The sequence below is a fragment of the Oncorhynchus clarkii genome, chromosome 12 (assembly GCF_045791955.1).
Source record: "Oncorhynchus clarkii lewisi isolate Uvic-CL-2024 chromosome 12, UVic_Ocla_1.0, whole genome shotgun sequence".
Classification (NCBI taxonomy): Eukaryota; Metazoa; Chordata; class Actinopteri; order Salmoniformes; family Salmonidae; genus Oncorhynchus; species Oncorhynchus clarkii.
In genome coordinates, this window is record NC_092158.1 from 922354 (window position 1) to 938289 (window position 15936).

Consider the following 15936-nt stretch of genomic DNA (forward strand, 5'->3'; position numbering starts at 1 on the left):
AGATTATTGCATGGTATGCATTCGCCGTAAAGCCTTTTTGAAATCTGACAAAGCGGCTGGATTAACACCCCCACAGCAACTTGCCCAAACCTCGGAGAATTCTCCTTCACCCAAATCAAGATAGCTGATGTTCTGAAAGAGTTGCAAAATCTGGACCCCTACAAATCAGCCGGGCAAGACAATCTGGACCCCCTCTTTCTAAAATTATCCGCCATAATTGTTGCAACCCCTACTACTAGCCTGTTCAATCTCTCTTTTGTGTCTAGATCCCCAAAGATTAGCAAGCTGCCGCGGTCATCCCCCTCTTCAAAGGAGGAGACACTCTTGACCCAAACTGTTACAGACCTATATTTATTTTACACTGCCTTTCTAAGGTCTTCGAAAGCCAAGTTAACAAACAAATCACCAACCATTTCGACTCCTGTTCCTCCGTCAAGGCTCCCATAGAATGGGCCAACCTGAGTTGGCTGCATGCCCCATAACATCTGCTTCCTTGCCTTGTTCTCCTTCCCCGACTGCATCCCTTCCCAAGTCTATTCCAGAACCTGAACCCATGCAGCTCGGCCGCGTCTGTCTTTCTCCGAAGGAGAGGCAGCGGCAAATTAGCACTAGGAGCTGACTATACGGTGGCAAGGTTGGTCACTTTGTCTCCACTTGTTCCCTGCATCCAGCAAAAGAGGTGGCTTGGCAGTAGTGCGGGACATACTGTTGAGCCAAATCACCTGCTCGTCTCCCCCAGACCCCTACTTGACAGCGCCCCCTTGTGGCAGAGCCAGGCCTTTCCTCTGCCTGCTCTCATCGACTCGGGCGCCAAAGAGTTTCCTGGACCGTGGTGTCAATACCCAGTTGGGCCTGGACACTCTTCCACTCAATTCACCCCTCGATGCCAATGCTCTCAATGGAGAGCTCCTCGCCCTGGGAGAGAACTGTCCCTGTCATCCTGCATCTCTCTGGAAACCACCAGAAAATGATCAGTTTCCGCATAATCAACTGCCCTCACTCTCCCCTGGGAGTTTCCCTCCATCAGAAGGCTTCAAGACACCTCAGTACATAGATCGCCTTCCCCCCTCAGCAGGCTTCAAGAGAGTATAGATACGTTTTAACTCCCTCAGCAAACTTGAAGACACCACAGTACAGTTCTCCTCACTCCCTCATAAGGCTTCAAAACAAATAGTTCTCCTCCTCAGCAGGTTTCAGGACACCACAGTACAGAGTTAATCTCGCTGCCTCAGCAGGCCTTAATACACTGCAGTTCATAGTTGTCCTCCCTAAGCAGGCTTCAAGACAACAAATAACTAAATTGTTCAGCCTCCCTCAGGAAGTTTCAAGACACCACAGTACAGAGTTCTCGTTCCCCCCTCAGCAGGTTTCAAGACACCGCTGTTCAGGGTTCTTGTCCCTCAGCAGGCTTCAAGACACCACAGTACAGAGTTATCCTCCCCCCTCATCAGTTCTCAAGACACAATGGTACAGAGTTATCCTCCCCCCTCAGCAGGCCTCAAGACACAATGGTACAGAGTTATCCTCCCCCCTCAGCAGGCCTCAAGACACAACGGTACAGAGTTATCCTCCCCTCCCTCAGCAGGCCTCAAGACACAACGGTACAGAGTTATCCTCCCCCCCTCAGCAGGCCTCAAGACACAATGGTACAGAGTTCTCCTACCCCCTCAGCAGGCCTCAAGACACAATGGTACAGAGTTCTCATCAGGCTTCAAGACACCACAGTACAGAGTTCCCGTCCCTCATCAGGCTTCAAGACACCACAGTACAGAGTTCCCGTCCCTCATCAGCAGGCTTCAAGACACCACAGTACAGAGTTCCCATCCCTCATCAGCAGGCTTCAAGACACCACAGTACAGAGTTCCCATCCCTCATCAGCAGGCTTCAAGACACCACAGTACAGAGTTCCGATCCCTCATCAGCAGGCTTCAAGACACCACAGTACAGAGTTCCCGTCCCTCATCAGCAGGCTTCAAGACACTACAGTACAGAGTTCCCATCCCTCATCAGGCTTCAAGACACCACAGTACAGAGTTCCCATCCCTCATCAGGCTTCAAGACACCACAGTACAGAGTTCCCGTCCCTCATCAGGCTTCAACATACCGCAGCTGTTTTACTGTGGGACTAGGGAACACAGAAGATAATGGTACGCCCACACAGAGTGGTTAAACTCCTGGAAACAGACAGGGAAACTTATGTCATGGTGATGTTTTCTTTTTAAGTACAGAGTTCACCTCGCTGCTCTCGCAGCATAGCGTAGCAGGCTTCAGAACACTGTAAATCCATTATGTAACCTGTTGTATATCACAGACTGAGAGTCGTTGGAGAGCAGAGCTCCACCAGAGGACTGGAGAGGAGTCAGAGTGAATGATGTGTTGATGAGGTTAATGGAGGGGTTCCCACACACATTTGGTGGAAACAACAGTATGATAAATGTTTCCCTCTTTTGAATATTACTCATGTTTATGACAAAAATGGAAGCAGTTGCAATCAGATCTTATCAGAAGAATAATGATGTCTATTTGTTTGGATTTCGTTCCTGAAGCTCTTGGTTTTTACTTGGTATGGTTAACATACCTTTTCATACACCAACGTGTGAGTGTCATTTCACAGGTAGCCTAGTGGTGAGAGCGTTGAGCCAGTAACCTGAAAGGTTACTAGATCGAATCCCCGACATGACCAGGTAAAAATCTGTTGTTCCTAGGTCGTCATTGTAAATAAGAATTTGTTCTTAACTGATCTTGCCTAGTTAAATAAAAAACAAGTCTCAATGTAATACATCCTCCATCAAGATCCTTCTTTAATGACCTGGTACGTTTTTCATTCCATTTGATTTACTGTGGCTACATTCTCTAATTTGCTTGAGAAAGACATCAACACCTAATGCTTTAAAGCACTTTCATTTAGCTAGTGTTTATATTTCTCCTATACCTCTGTGTGATGTCAGTACTGAGGGTTTCTCTCTACTTCCAGGGCAGTAACATTCAGCTGTAGTATCTGTTTCTCTCTACTTCCAGGGCAGTAACATTCAGCTGTGGTATCTGTTTCTCTCTACTTCCAGAGCAGTAACATTCAGCTGTAGTATCTGTTTCTCTCTACTTCCAGGGCAGTAACATTCAGCTGTAGTATCTGTTTCTCTCTACTTCCAGGGCAGTAACATTCAGCTGTAGTATCTGTTTCTCTCTACTTCCAGGGCAGTAACATTCAGCTGTAGTATCTGTTTCTCTCTACTTCCAGGGCAGTAACATTCAACTGTAGTATCTGTTTCTCTCTACTTCCAGGGCAGTAACATTCAGCTGTAGTATCTGTTTCTCTCTACTTCCAGGGCAGTAACATTCAGCTGTAGTATCTGTTTCTCTCTACTTCCAGGGCAGTAACATTCAAGTGTAGTATCTGTTTCTCTCTACTTCCAGGGCAGTAACATTCAGCTGTAGTATCTGTTTCTCTCTACTTGCAGGGCAGTAACATTCAACTGTAGTATCTGTTTCTCTCTACTTCCAGGGCAGTAACATTCAGCTGTAGTATCTGTTTCTCTCTACTTCCAGGGCAGTAACATTCAGCTGTAGTATCTGTTTCTCTCTACTTCCAGGGCAGTAACATTCAGCTGTAGTATCTGTTTCTCTCTACTTCCAGGGCAGTAACATTCAACTGTAGTATCTGTTTCTCTCTACTTCCAGGGCAGTAACATTCAACTGTAGTATCTGTTTCTCTATACTTCCAGGGCAGTAACATTCAGCTGTAGTATCTGTTTCTCTCTACTTCCAGGGCAGTAACATTTTTTATGTTTCTCTCTACTTCCAGGGCAGTAACATTCAACTGTAGTATCTGTTTCTCTCTACTTCCAGGGCAGTAACATTCAACTGTAGTATCTGTTTCTCTCTACTTCCAGGGCAGTAACATTCAGCTGTAGTATCTGTTTCTCTCTACTTCCAGGGCAGTAACATTCAAGTGTAGTATCTGTTTCTCTCTACTTCCAGGGCAGTAACATTCAGCTGTAGTATCTGTTTCTCTCTACTTGCAGGGCAGTAACATTCAACTGTAGTATCTGTTTCTCTCTACTTCCAGGGCAGTAACATTCAGCTGTAGTATCTGTTTCTCTCTACTTCCAGGGCAGTAACATTCAGCTGTAGTATCTGTTTCTCTCTACTTCCAGGGCAGTAACATTCAGCTGTAGTATCTGTTTCTCTCTACTTCCAGGGCAGTAACATTCAACTGTAGTATCTGTTTCTCTCTACTTCCAGGGCAGTAACATTCAACTGTAGTATCTGTTTCTCTATACTTCCAGGGCAGTAACATTCAGCTGTAGTATCTGTTTCTCTCTACTTCCAGGGCAGTAACATTTTTTATGTTTCTCTCTACTTCCAGGGCAGTAACATTCAACTGTAGTATCTGTTTCTCTCTACTTCCAGGGCAGTAACATTCAACTGTAGTATCTGTTTCTCTATACTTCCAGGGCAGTAACATTCAGCTGTAGTATCTGTTTCTCTCTACTTCCAGGGCAGTAACATGTTTTATGTTTCTCTCTACTTCCAGGGCAGTAACATTCAACTGTAGTATCTGTTTCTCTCTACTTCCAGGGCAGTAACATTCAACTGTAGTATCTGTTTCTCTCTACTTCCAGGGCAGTAACATTCAACTGTAGTATCTGTTTCTCTCTACTTCCAGGGCAGTAACATTCAGCTGTAGTATCTGTTTCTCTCTACTTCCAGGGCAGTAACATTCAGCTGTAGTATCTGTTTCTCTCTACTTCCAGGGCAGTAACATTTTTTATGTTTCTCTCTACTTCCAGGGCAGTAACATTCAACTGTAGTATCTGTTTCTCTCTACTTCCAGGGCAGTAACATTCAACTGTAGTATCTGTTTCTCTATACTTCCAGGGCAGTAACATTCAGCTGTAGTATCTGTTTCTCTCTACTTCCAGGGCAGTAACATTTTTTATGTTTCTCTCTACTTCCAGGGCAGTAACATTCAACTGTAGTATCTGTTTCTCTCTACTTCCAGGGCAGTAACATTCAACTGTAGTATCTGTTTCTCTCTACTTCCAGGGCAGTAACATTCAACTGTAGTATCTGTTTCTCTCTACTTCCAGGGCAGTAACATTCAGCTGTAGTATCTGTTTCTCTCTACTTCCAGGGCAGTAACATTCAGCTGTAGTATCTGTTTCTTTCTACTTCCAGAGCAGTAACTTTCAGCTGTAGTATCTGTTTCTCTCTACTTCCAGGGCAGTAACATTCAACTGTAAAGCTGCTTCAGAAAGAGCCATGTCCCTTTCACGCTCAACAAATTACAGCTAATTTGTCTCCAGAGTATTTTTATGTGTACCATATTAAAACAAGAGTGACTCAGTAATCCGAAAGTTATTCAACTCAGCAGGGGAATCAGGAGTCTTGTTAGAATGCTCAAAAACAGGAAAAGCCATAATACCATCGCGAAAAGGAAATGGAAAAATGCAAGAATATCTGAATACCAATTTATAGAGGGGTATTCTTCCTTCAGAAGGTACATGTATCCCCTTGACTTTTACAGCCTGACTGGGGTACTAAGCTAACGTATGTTTTAAGATGGTCATGTCAATACAATATTTGATTTATATTTTTGAATATATTTGATAAAATATTGAATTTGGTCTTTACTATTTTAGCCGTTAGATATGCATTGAGTAACACGTCCATAAATTGCAAAAAAGACTCCAAAAAGCTTAAAGAACAAGGTTTTGAAGTGTCTGTCGTATATCTAGGGGATATAAGAAAGCTCAGGAAATCTTTTGGTCACATATTAAACCCCTTAGTTTTGTGCCAACAAAAATATCTCCATGCTTCCATTCATTTTTATGGGTTACCTTCAGATTAGACCCGTGACAATTGGGGGGTCTTGAGAGTCTCTCTTTTCCACTGTGGGGTCATATTAGTTTGTAGCCCAAACGGTTCGGACGCTACTGACAGAAGTTGGCACATCAGCATTACCGACTTCAGACGAGCCCAGTGGGGCTTCTGAGAGTCTCGTCTTTCATATTAATTTGTAGGAAGCTACAGATGTTTTTGTGACGTTTTCGTGAGAATATGTTTTATGGTCTTACAAACACCACTTTAACTAGGCCACCTTCCACCGCAGATGTGGAATGCCGACATATCTCTAGTTTAAACTGACAGATTTTGATAAGGATTTTCAAAAAATTATATTACTTAGATTAACGCACAGATACTTCAATAGACTCTTAATAATTACACTTTGGATGGTGTATCAAAATGACAAAGAACATGGCTGATGGTTTACATTATGTAAAACCAATTGTGCTATTTTCTTAGTTGGTTTGTGTTTTGTGTAACTTATTTTTAAACTTGTGTACATAATGTTACTGTCTCTTATGACTGAAAATAAGTTCTGGACATCAGAACTGCGATTACTCACTGCGGACTGGAAGAAACTTTTTCCTTTAACGAGTCGACAAGAAGGATATCCTGCTTTCACTGGAACAGGGCCAGATCCCCACCTTTTACGTGAAGAAAAGATGCAGGAAAGAGGCCTTCTAGAATCCGTAGGCGAGCGAGTAAACTCCCACTGCCATCCAGTCTTCTTGCTAACGTGCAATCATCGGAAAATAAAATTGATGACCTACAATTAAGATTATCCTACCAACGGGACATTAAACAATGTAACATCTTATGTTTCACCAAGACATGTCTGAATGACGATACGGACAATATTGAGCTACCGGGATTTTCAGGAACAGAACAGAGATGCTACCTCTGGTAAGAGGAGGGTGGGGGTTTGTCTATTTGTAAAAATAACAGCTAGTGCGAGTTGTCTAATATTAAAGAAGTCTTGCGGTATTGCTTGCCTGAGGTAGAGTACATTATGATAAGCTGTAGACCACACTATCTATCATCTACAAGGTTATAATCTATATTATTCGGAGCCATCTATTTACCACCACAGAACAAAGCTGGCACTAAGACCGCACTCAACCAACTCTATAACGCCATAAGCAAAGAAGGAAATGCTCACCCAGAGGTGGCGCTCCTAAATACAGGAAACTTGGGTAATCACTTTTACCCAATTTTTACCAGAATGTCACATGTGCAACCAGAAAAAAAAATCCTAGACTACCTTTACTCCATACACAGAGATGCATATAAAGCTCTCCCCCACCCTCCATTTGGCAAATCTGACCATAATTCTATCCTTCAGATTCCTGCTTAGTGGTTCGAGCGTTAAACTAATAACCGAAAGGTTGAATCCCTGAACAAGGCAGTTAACCCACTGTTCCAAGGCCGTCATTGCAAATAAGAATTTGTTTTAACTGACTTGCCTAGTTAAAAAAAACAAAAAAAAACAGTGACTCGCTCAATATGGAAGTGGTCGGTGGCTACAAGACTGTTTTGCTCTAGCTCTCTTTTGTTTTAGCACACACTGGAATAGGTTCCAGGATTCATCCAATGGCTTTGAGGAGTACACCACCTCAGTTATCGGCTTCATCAATAAGTGCATCGATGACGTCGTCCCCGCAGTGACTGTATGTACATATCCCAAACAGAAGCCATGGATTACAGGCAACATCTGTATCGAGCTAAAGGCTAAAGGCAAGAGCTGCTGTTTTCAAGGAGCTGGAGACTAATCCGGACTCTTATAAGGAATCCCGCTATGCCCTCAGACAAACCACCAAACAAGAAAAGTGTCAATACAGGATTAACTTCTTAAGGTATAGGGGGCAGCATTTTCACTTTTGGATAAATAGCGTGCCCAATTTCAACTTCCTGCTACTCATGCCAAGAATATACGTTTATAAAACTGTTTGAATCATGTCTGTGAGTATAACGGAACTTATGTAGCAGGCAAAACCCAGAGGACTAACCGTTCAGATTTTTTTTTTTTAGGTCTCTTCATTTCCTACCATTTCCACTGGTTGTCACCAGTCTTTGGAATTTGGTTGAGGTTATTCATTTGTGCAATGAAGAAGTAGGCCATCTAGGAACTGCATAACACTGTTGAGAGTTGTGCAAGATGTGAAAAGTAGATTGGTTTGTTCTGTTCCTGTATTGAACACGTCTTCAATTTGATCGATAATTAACGTTTAAAAATACCTAAAGTTGTATTACAAAAGTAGTTTGAAATATTTTGCCAAGTTTATAGGCAACTTTTGAAATATTTTGTAGTGACGTTGCACATTTTGGAAGCTGTTTTTTTTCTGGATATTTTTTTTCTGGATGAAACGCGCCAAATAAATTTACATTTTGGATATATATGGATGGAATTAATCGAACAAAAGGACCAATTGTGATGTTTATGGGACATATTGGAGTGCCATCAAAAGAAGCTTGTCAAAGGTAAGGCATGTTTTATATATATTTAATTCTGCCTTTTGTGTAGTGCCTGCAGGGTTGAAATATGCTAACCTCTTTATTTACTGTTGTACTATCATCAGATAATAGCTTCTTATGCTTTCGCCGAAAAGCCAGCTGTCCTGGATGACTGTGTGATAACGCTCTCCGTAGCCTATTTGAACAAAACCTTTAAACAGGTCAACATTCACAAAGCTTCTGGGCCAGACGGATTACGAGAATGTGTACTCAAAACATGCACGGACCAACTGTCAAGTTTCTTCAATGACATTTTCAACCTTTAACCTCTTCCTGACCGAGTCTATACCTACATGTTTCAAGTAGACCACCATAGTCCCTGTGCCGAAGTAAGCGTCAATAACCTGCCTAAATGATTACCACCCTGTGGCACTCACGTCGGTAGCCATGAAAGGCTTTGATAGAATGGTCTAGGCTCACATCAACAGCATACTCCCGGACACCCTAGACCCACTAACTAAGCTAAGAACTCTGGGACTAAACACCTTCCTCTGCAACTGGATCCTGGACTTTCTGACGGGCCACCCCCAGGTGGTAAGAGTAGGCAACAAAACGTCTGCCTCTGATCCTTAACACTGGGGCCCCTCAGAGGTGTTTACTTAGTCCTCTCCTTTATTCCCTGTTCACTCACGACTGAGTGGCAAAACTTGACTCCAACACCATCATTAAGTTTGCTGACGACACAACAGTGGTAGGCCTGATCACCGACAACGATGAGACGGCCTATAATGAGGAGGTCAGAGAATTGGCAGTGTGGTGTCAGGACAACAACCTCTCCCTCAATGTGAGCCAGACAAAGGAGCTTATCATGGACTATAAGAAAAGGAGGGCCGAACAGGCCCCCATTCTCATCGACGGGGCTGAAGTGGAGCAGATCGAGTTTCAAATTCCTTGGTGTCCACATCACCAACGATCTGTCATGGTCCAAACACTCCAAGACAGTCATGAAAACCTTTTCCCCTTCAGGCGACTGAAAATATTTGGCATGGGTCCCAGATCCTCAAAAGGTTCTACAGCTGCACCATCTAGAGCATCCTGACCGGTTGCATCACTGCCTGGTACGGCAACTGCTCGGCATCTGACAGTAAGGCGCTACAGAGGGTAGTGCGTACTGCCCAGTACATCACTGGGGACAAGCTCCCTGCCATCCAGGACCTATACAATAGGCAGTGTCAGAGGAAAGCCCATCAAATTGTCAGACTCCAGTCACCCAATTTATAGATTGTTTCTCTGCTACCGCACGGAAAGCGGTACCGGAGCGTCAAGTCTAAGACTGCTGAACAATTAATAAAATCGCCACCAGGCAATTTCCATTGAACCCCCCCTTTTGTACACTGCTGCCACCCTCTGTTTATTATCTATTATCATTTCATCCTCACCTACATGTACAAATGACCTCAACTAACCTATACCTCTATACCTCGTGCTTCTATACCTGCATTGCTTGCTGTATGGGGTTTTAGGCTGGGTTTCTGTACAGCACTTTGAGAGATCAGCTGATGTACGAAGGGCTATATAAATACATTTGATTTGATTTAACCTGTACCCCCACACACTGACTCGGTACCGGTTTCCCCTGTATATAGCCTCGTTATTGTTATTGTGTTACTTTTTATTATAACTTTTTATTTTAGTCTACTTGGTAAATATCTTCTTAACTCTTCTTGAACTGCACTGTTGGTTAAGGGCTTGTAAGTAATTCACGGTAAAGTCTACACTTGTTGTATTCGGCACGTGACAAATCAAGTTTGATTTGATACAGGCGTTCTTCCTAATGCAGTTATCTGAGAGGAAGGAAACTGCTCAGGGATTTCACCATAAGGATAATGGTTACTTTTAAACAGTTACAGAGTTTAATGGATGTGATATGAGAACTGAGGATGGATCAACAACATTGTAGTTACTCCACAATACTAAAATAAAATTCTTCCAAAGCATGCCTCCTGTTTGCAACAAGGCACTAAAGTAATACTGCTAAAAAATGTGGCGAAGCAATTCACTTTTTGTCCTGAATGGTTTGGGGCAAATCCAATAGAACATATTAAGTAACACTCTCCATATTTTCACGCATAGTGGTGGCTGCATCATGTTATGGGAATGCTTGTAATTGTTAAGGATTGGAGTTTTTCAGGATAAAAATTAAACAATGTATCTAAACACAAGCAAAATTCTATAGGAAAACTTGGTTCAGTCTGTTTCCACCAGACATTGGGAGATGAATTCACCTTTCAGCAGGGTAATAACCTAAAACACAAGACCAAATCTATTTAATATGATTTGAATTATGATAGAATCTCATCTAAACTTCAAGTGCTTCAGTCCGTTCCCCTCTGACCATGGATGATGAGGTTATGATAATATGAATAAAGGTTATGGGTTGGATCTAAAATGACACCCTACTCTCAGAGCTCTGGTCAAAGTAGTGCACTAGGAGTAGGGCACCATTTGGTATAATGTCTCACTGTGGACTGCTGTCTCTATGTCCCAGGGCTTCTGATATCAGGCACTATGCATGCAATATGTATGTCTTTTTAATATTTAATTACATCACCCTCTGTCTGTCAGTTCTTTATAATGACAGCCAATGACCTCTGACCTTTAATAAACTCAACTGACATAAAGCATTAGACATGGAACCGGGTCTTCTCTTTATTGAGCAGTTTAGAAATGAAAATATTAGCGTTTATATTTGTCTTGATATGAGGTTTGGAGGTCGCCTGGCTAAAATTGCAAGACAGCTCACAGTCTGGTGTAAGCCAGGCTAGCTGGAGGCTCATTGGTTCCTTTAGCTCTTCAGGAGTGTGGCTATTTTGGTGGAGTGTAATTGTTGTGGTGTGTAGATTTTGTGGTGGAGTGTAATTGTTGTGGTGTGTAAGATTTTGTCGTGGAGTGTAGTTGTTGTCGTGGACCACTCAGCCCCTACCCAGATGGTCATGCTCCATAGTAATTGTATCTCTCTCTAACTACTCTCTCCTCTTCCATCCTATCATCCCTCAATTCTGCTAAATCCTTCTCCCTTCTGTCTCCTGATTCTGCCTCTACAACCCGACTCTCCTCCCTTTCCTATAACTCGCACTGTCTCCTTTCCTCCCGGCTGGCTCGGCCCTGCCCTCCGTGGCTGAGTGACTCATTGCGAGCATACAGAACAGGGCTGTGGGCATCTGAGAGAAAATGAGGGAAAACTAAACTTCCGGAGGACCTATCATCCTTTTACTCCCTCCTCTCTACCTTCTCTTCCTCTGTATTTGCTGCTAAAGCCACTTTCTATCACTAAATTTCAAGCTTCTGCCTCTAACCCTAGGAAACTCTTTTCCACCTTCTCCTCCCTCCTTAATCCTCCACGCCCCCCGCTCCCTCTTCCCTCTCTGCGGACGAATTTGTCAACCACTTTGAAAAATGGTTGACGACATCCACTACTCATTCACTCAGCCTAATGAGTCCACTCGTCTCACACAGAACCACTCTACGCCTTGACCTCTTTCTCCCCTCTCTCACCAGATGACCCTGCGACTAGTGAGGTCTGGCCGCCCGACAATCCTGCCCGCTCGACCCCATCCCCTCCTCCCTTCTCCAGACCATCTCTGGAGACCTTCTCCCATTCCTCACTTCCCTCATCAACTCATACTTGTCCCCTGGCTGTGTCCCCTTTGACTTCAAAATAAACCGACACTCCCCTCCTCAAGAAACCAAAACTCCAATCTGATGTCAACAACTACAGACCTGTATCCCTTCTTTCTTTTCCTTCCAAAACACTTGAGCGTGCTGTCTCTGATCAACTTTCTCGTTATCTCTCAATCTTCTTGACCCTAACCAGTCAGGCTTCAAGAATGGTCACTCAACCGTGTCTGCTCTTCTCTGTGTCACAGAGGCTTGCCACACTGTGAAAGGTGACTCTCTCACCTCTGTTCTCATCCTCCTAGATCTATCCGCTGCCTTTGAAACCGTGAACCATCAGATCCTCCTCTCCATCCTCTCAGGGCTGGGGGTCTCAGGCTCCGCCTCCTCTCCACCCTCTCGGGCTGGGGGTCTCAGGCTCTGCATACTCTTAGATTGCATCCTACCTGGCAGGCCGCTCCTACCAGTGTCTGTGTCTCTGTGTCTGCACCACATACTCTCACTACTAGTATCCCCCAGGGCTCGTTTCTAGGCCCTCTTCTCTCTGTACCACAAGTCACTCGGCTTTGTAATATCCTCACATGTCTCTCCTATCATTGCTATGCGGATGACACTCAACTACTTTTCTCCTTCCCCCATCTGACACCCAAATGGTGACCCGCATCTCTGCATGCCTGGCAGATATCTTGGATTTCAGTCCACCACTTCAAACTCAACCTTGACAAGACGGAACTGCTCATCCTCCCGGGGAAGGCCTGCCAACTCAATGACCTACAATTCACGGTTGACAACTTCACATTGTCACCCTCCCAGAGCGCAAAGAACCTCGACTTGACCCTGGAAAACACCCTGTTGTTCTCTGCAAACATAAAAGCATTGAACCGCTTCTGCAGGTTCATGCTCTACAACATCCATCGAGTACGACCCTAGCTCACACAGGAAGTGGCGCAGGTCCTAATCCAGGCACTTGTCCTCTCCAGTCCAGACTACTGCAAATGTTTAAATAGTGTTAAAACTTCTTAAGGCTAGAGAACACTATTTTCACGTCCGGATGAAAAGTGTGCCCAAAGTAAACTGCCTGCTACTCAGGCCCAGAAGCTAGGATATGCATATAATTGGTAGATTTGGATAGAAAACACTCTACAGTTTCGAAAACTGTTAAAATTAAGAATGAGTAGAACAGAACATATTTGGCAGGTGAAACCCCGAGGACAAAACATCCAGAATTCTTTTTTGAGGTCACTCTCTTTTCAATTAGATTTCTATGGGGAACTAGATTTCCAAGGCACTTGCTTGCAGTTCCTATTGCTTCCACTAGATGTCAACAGTCTTTAGAAATTGGTTGATGCTTTTCCTTTGAGAAATGAAGAAGTAGCCATTTCCTTTCTGGGAGTCGAGCCAAGTGTACTGTTGTGGTTGGGGCGCACGACCTGAAAGCTCGCTCCACTTTGTTTTTATCCGCTATTGAACGCAGTTTATCCCGTCTTAAATTGTATCGATAATTTACGTTAAAAAATACCTAAAGTTATATTAGGAAAGTGGTTTAAAATGTTTGGACAAAGATTACAGGTAATTTATTAGATATTTTGTAGTCATGTTGCGCGAGTTGGAACCAGTGTTTTATGGATCAAACGCACCAAATAAATGGACATTTTGGAACAACGGAATTAATCGAACAAAAGGACCATTTGTGATGTTTATGGGACATATTGGAGTGCCAACATAAGAAGCTCTTCAAAGGTAAGGCATGAATTATATCGTTATTTTTGAGTTTTGCGTCGCGCCTGGCTAGATGAAATATGATTGTCTGTGTTTGTTTGTTGAGGTGCTGTCCTCAGATAATCACATGGTTTGCTTTCACAGTAAAGCCTTTTTGAAATCTGACACCGTGGCTGGATTAACAAGAAGTTAAGCTTTATTTTGACATATTGCATGTGTATTTTCAAGAATGTTAAATATTTACAATTCTGTAGTTTGAATTTGGAGCTCTGCACTTGCAGTGGATGTTGGTCAGGTGGGACAGTAGCGTCCAATCTAGCCATGAGAGGATAACTAGAATGTGTAGACTTTCCAAGAAACAGTTTGTCATCCTATCATCAGTAATAATGTCTCAGGCGACAACTGATCTGACATCATAATCTTTAAGTACCAACAGATACTTTCAACTGGTTGGATTAACGAAATATTGTCCTATTCCCAACCTATTGATGTTACCATACCCTCTCTATGATAACAAAGGGCTTTCCAAGAGTTCATTGTGTAGAGTAGAGAGAAAAGGAAAAGGTATTTATGGGGGTCAAAAACCTCACCAACAGGGCAACGTCATGACACCTGCATGCATACATACAGTACAAACATACATACATACTTTACGAACATACATACATACATACATACTGTACATAGCATACATACATTACATTCATACATACATACAGTGGAGAGAATACATATTTCATACACTGCTGATTTTGCAGGTTTTAATTTTTATCATAGGTACACTTCAACTGTGAGAGATGGAATCTAAAACAAAAATCCAGGAAATCACATTGTATGATTTTTAAGTAATTAATTTGCATTTTATTGCATGACATAAGTATTTGATCACCTACCAACCAGCAAGAATTCTGTCTCTCACAGACCTGTTAGTTTTTCTTTAAGAATCCTCAGATCATAAAACAAATTTAAAAATTACACAAAGATAACCCAAGTAAACAAAAAATGCAGTTAAGTGATGGTTTTATTTATTTTAAGGGAAAAAAGCTATCCGAACCTTCATGGCCCTATGTGAAAAAGTAATTGCCCCCTAAACCTAATAACTGGTTGTGCCACCCTCAGCAGCAACAACTGCAATCAAGCGTTTGCGATAACTGGCAATTGGAGGGTTTCGAGCATGAACCGCCTTTTTAAGGTCACACCACAGGATCTCCATCGGATTCAAGTCCGGCATCCAAAACCTTAATTTCGTTTTTTAAAGCCATACAGAGGTGGACTTGCTGGTGTGTTTTGGATCATTGTCCTGCTGCAGAACCCAAGTGCGCTTCAGCTTGAGGTCACGAACTGAATTACTATGTCACATAGGGCCATGAAGGTTCGGATAGCTTTTTTCCCTTAATAAATAAAATCATCACTTAACCAAAGTAAACACAAAATGCAGTTATCTTTGTGTATTATTAAAATTGGTTTGATCTGAAACATTTTAGCGTGACAAATGTTCAAGAAAATAACAAGACAGGAAGGGGGCAAATACTTTTTCACAGCACTGTATATATTTATATTTATATATATATACTGTATATCCGGTGAATAACTATCTAGTGTGCCTGGCGGATGTTGTTGGGAGAATTAATCTAGTAACAAAAGCAATAACATAAATAATAATATCATGGCTCTTTTCTTTATCACAGAATACATCTCACGGTTGAAGGAGGGGTCAGTCACTCATGAAATTGCCTTGGCGATGCCTAGACCAATGGTATCTGCTCTAGTAGGCTTCACTGCCACTTATATATCCCTGCTGGTGAGAGGAGGGAAAGAGAGAGGATTGGAGTGGGGAGGGAGGGAGAGGAGAGGAGGGGAGAGGAGGGGAGAGGAGAGGAGAGGAGAGGAGAGGAGAGGAGGCCAGGTGAGGGGGTCAGGTGAGGGGGCACTGTATTCTGCTCTTCTCTTTGCCTCGGGCTAAACCACTCAAACCTGGGAGCCTCAGAACCTGAAGTCAGCAGGAAGAGAAGTTAGTAACTGGAGAAGAGGTTGTTTCTAACCTGCTGTCCTTGAGATTAATCAAGGAACCTGCTTACCCTTATTACCCTCAAACTCAAGAGTCTCAATTTGGTGTTTGTCCCATTTTGTGAATTCTTGGTTGGTGAGTGGAACACAGACCTAACAAACATAAAGGGCAATGGGTCCTTTAACTGATTCACGTATTTTTAGCCAGATCCTAATTGGTATGTTGATTATAATGTT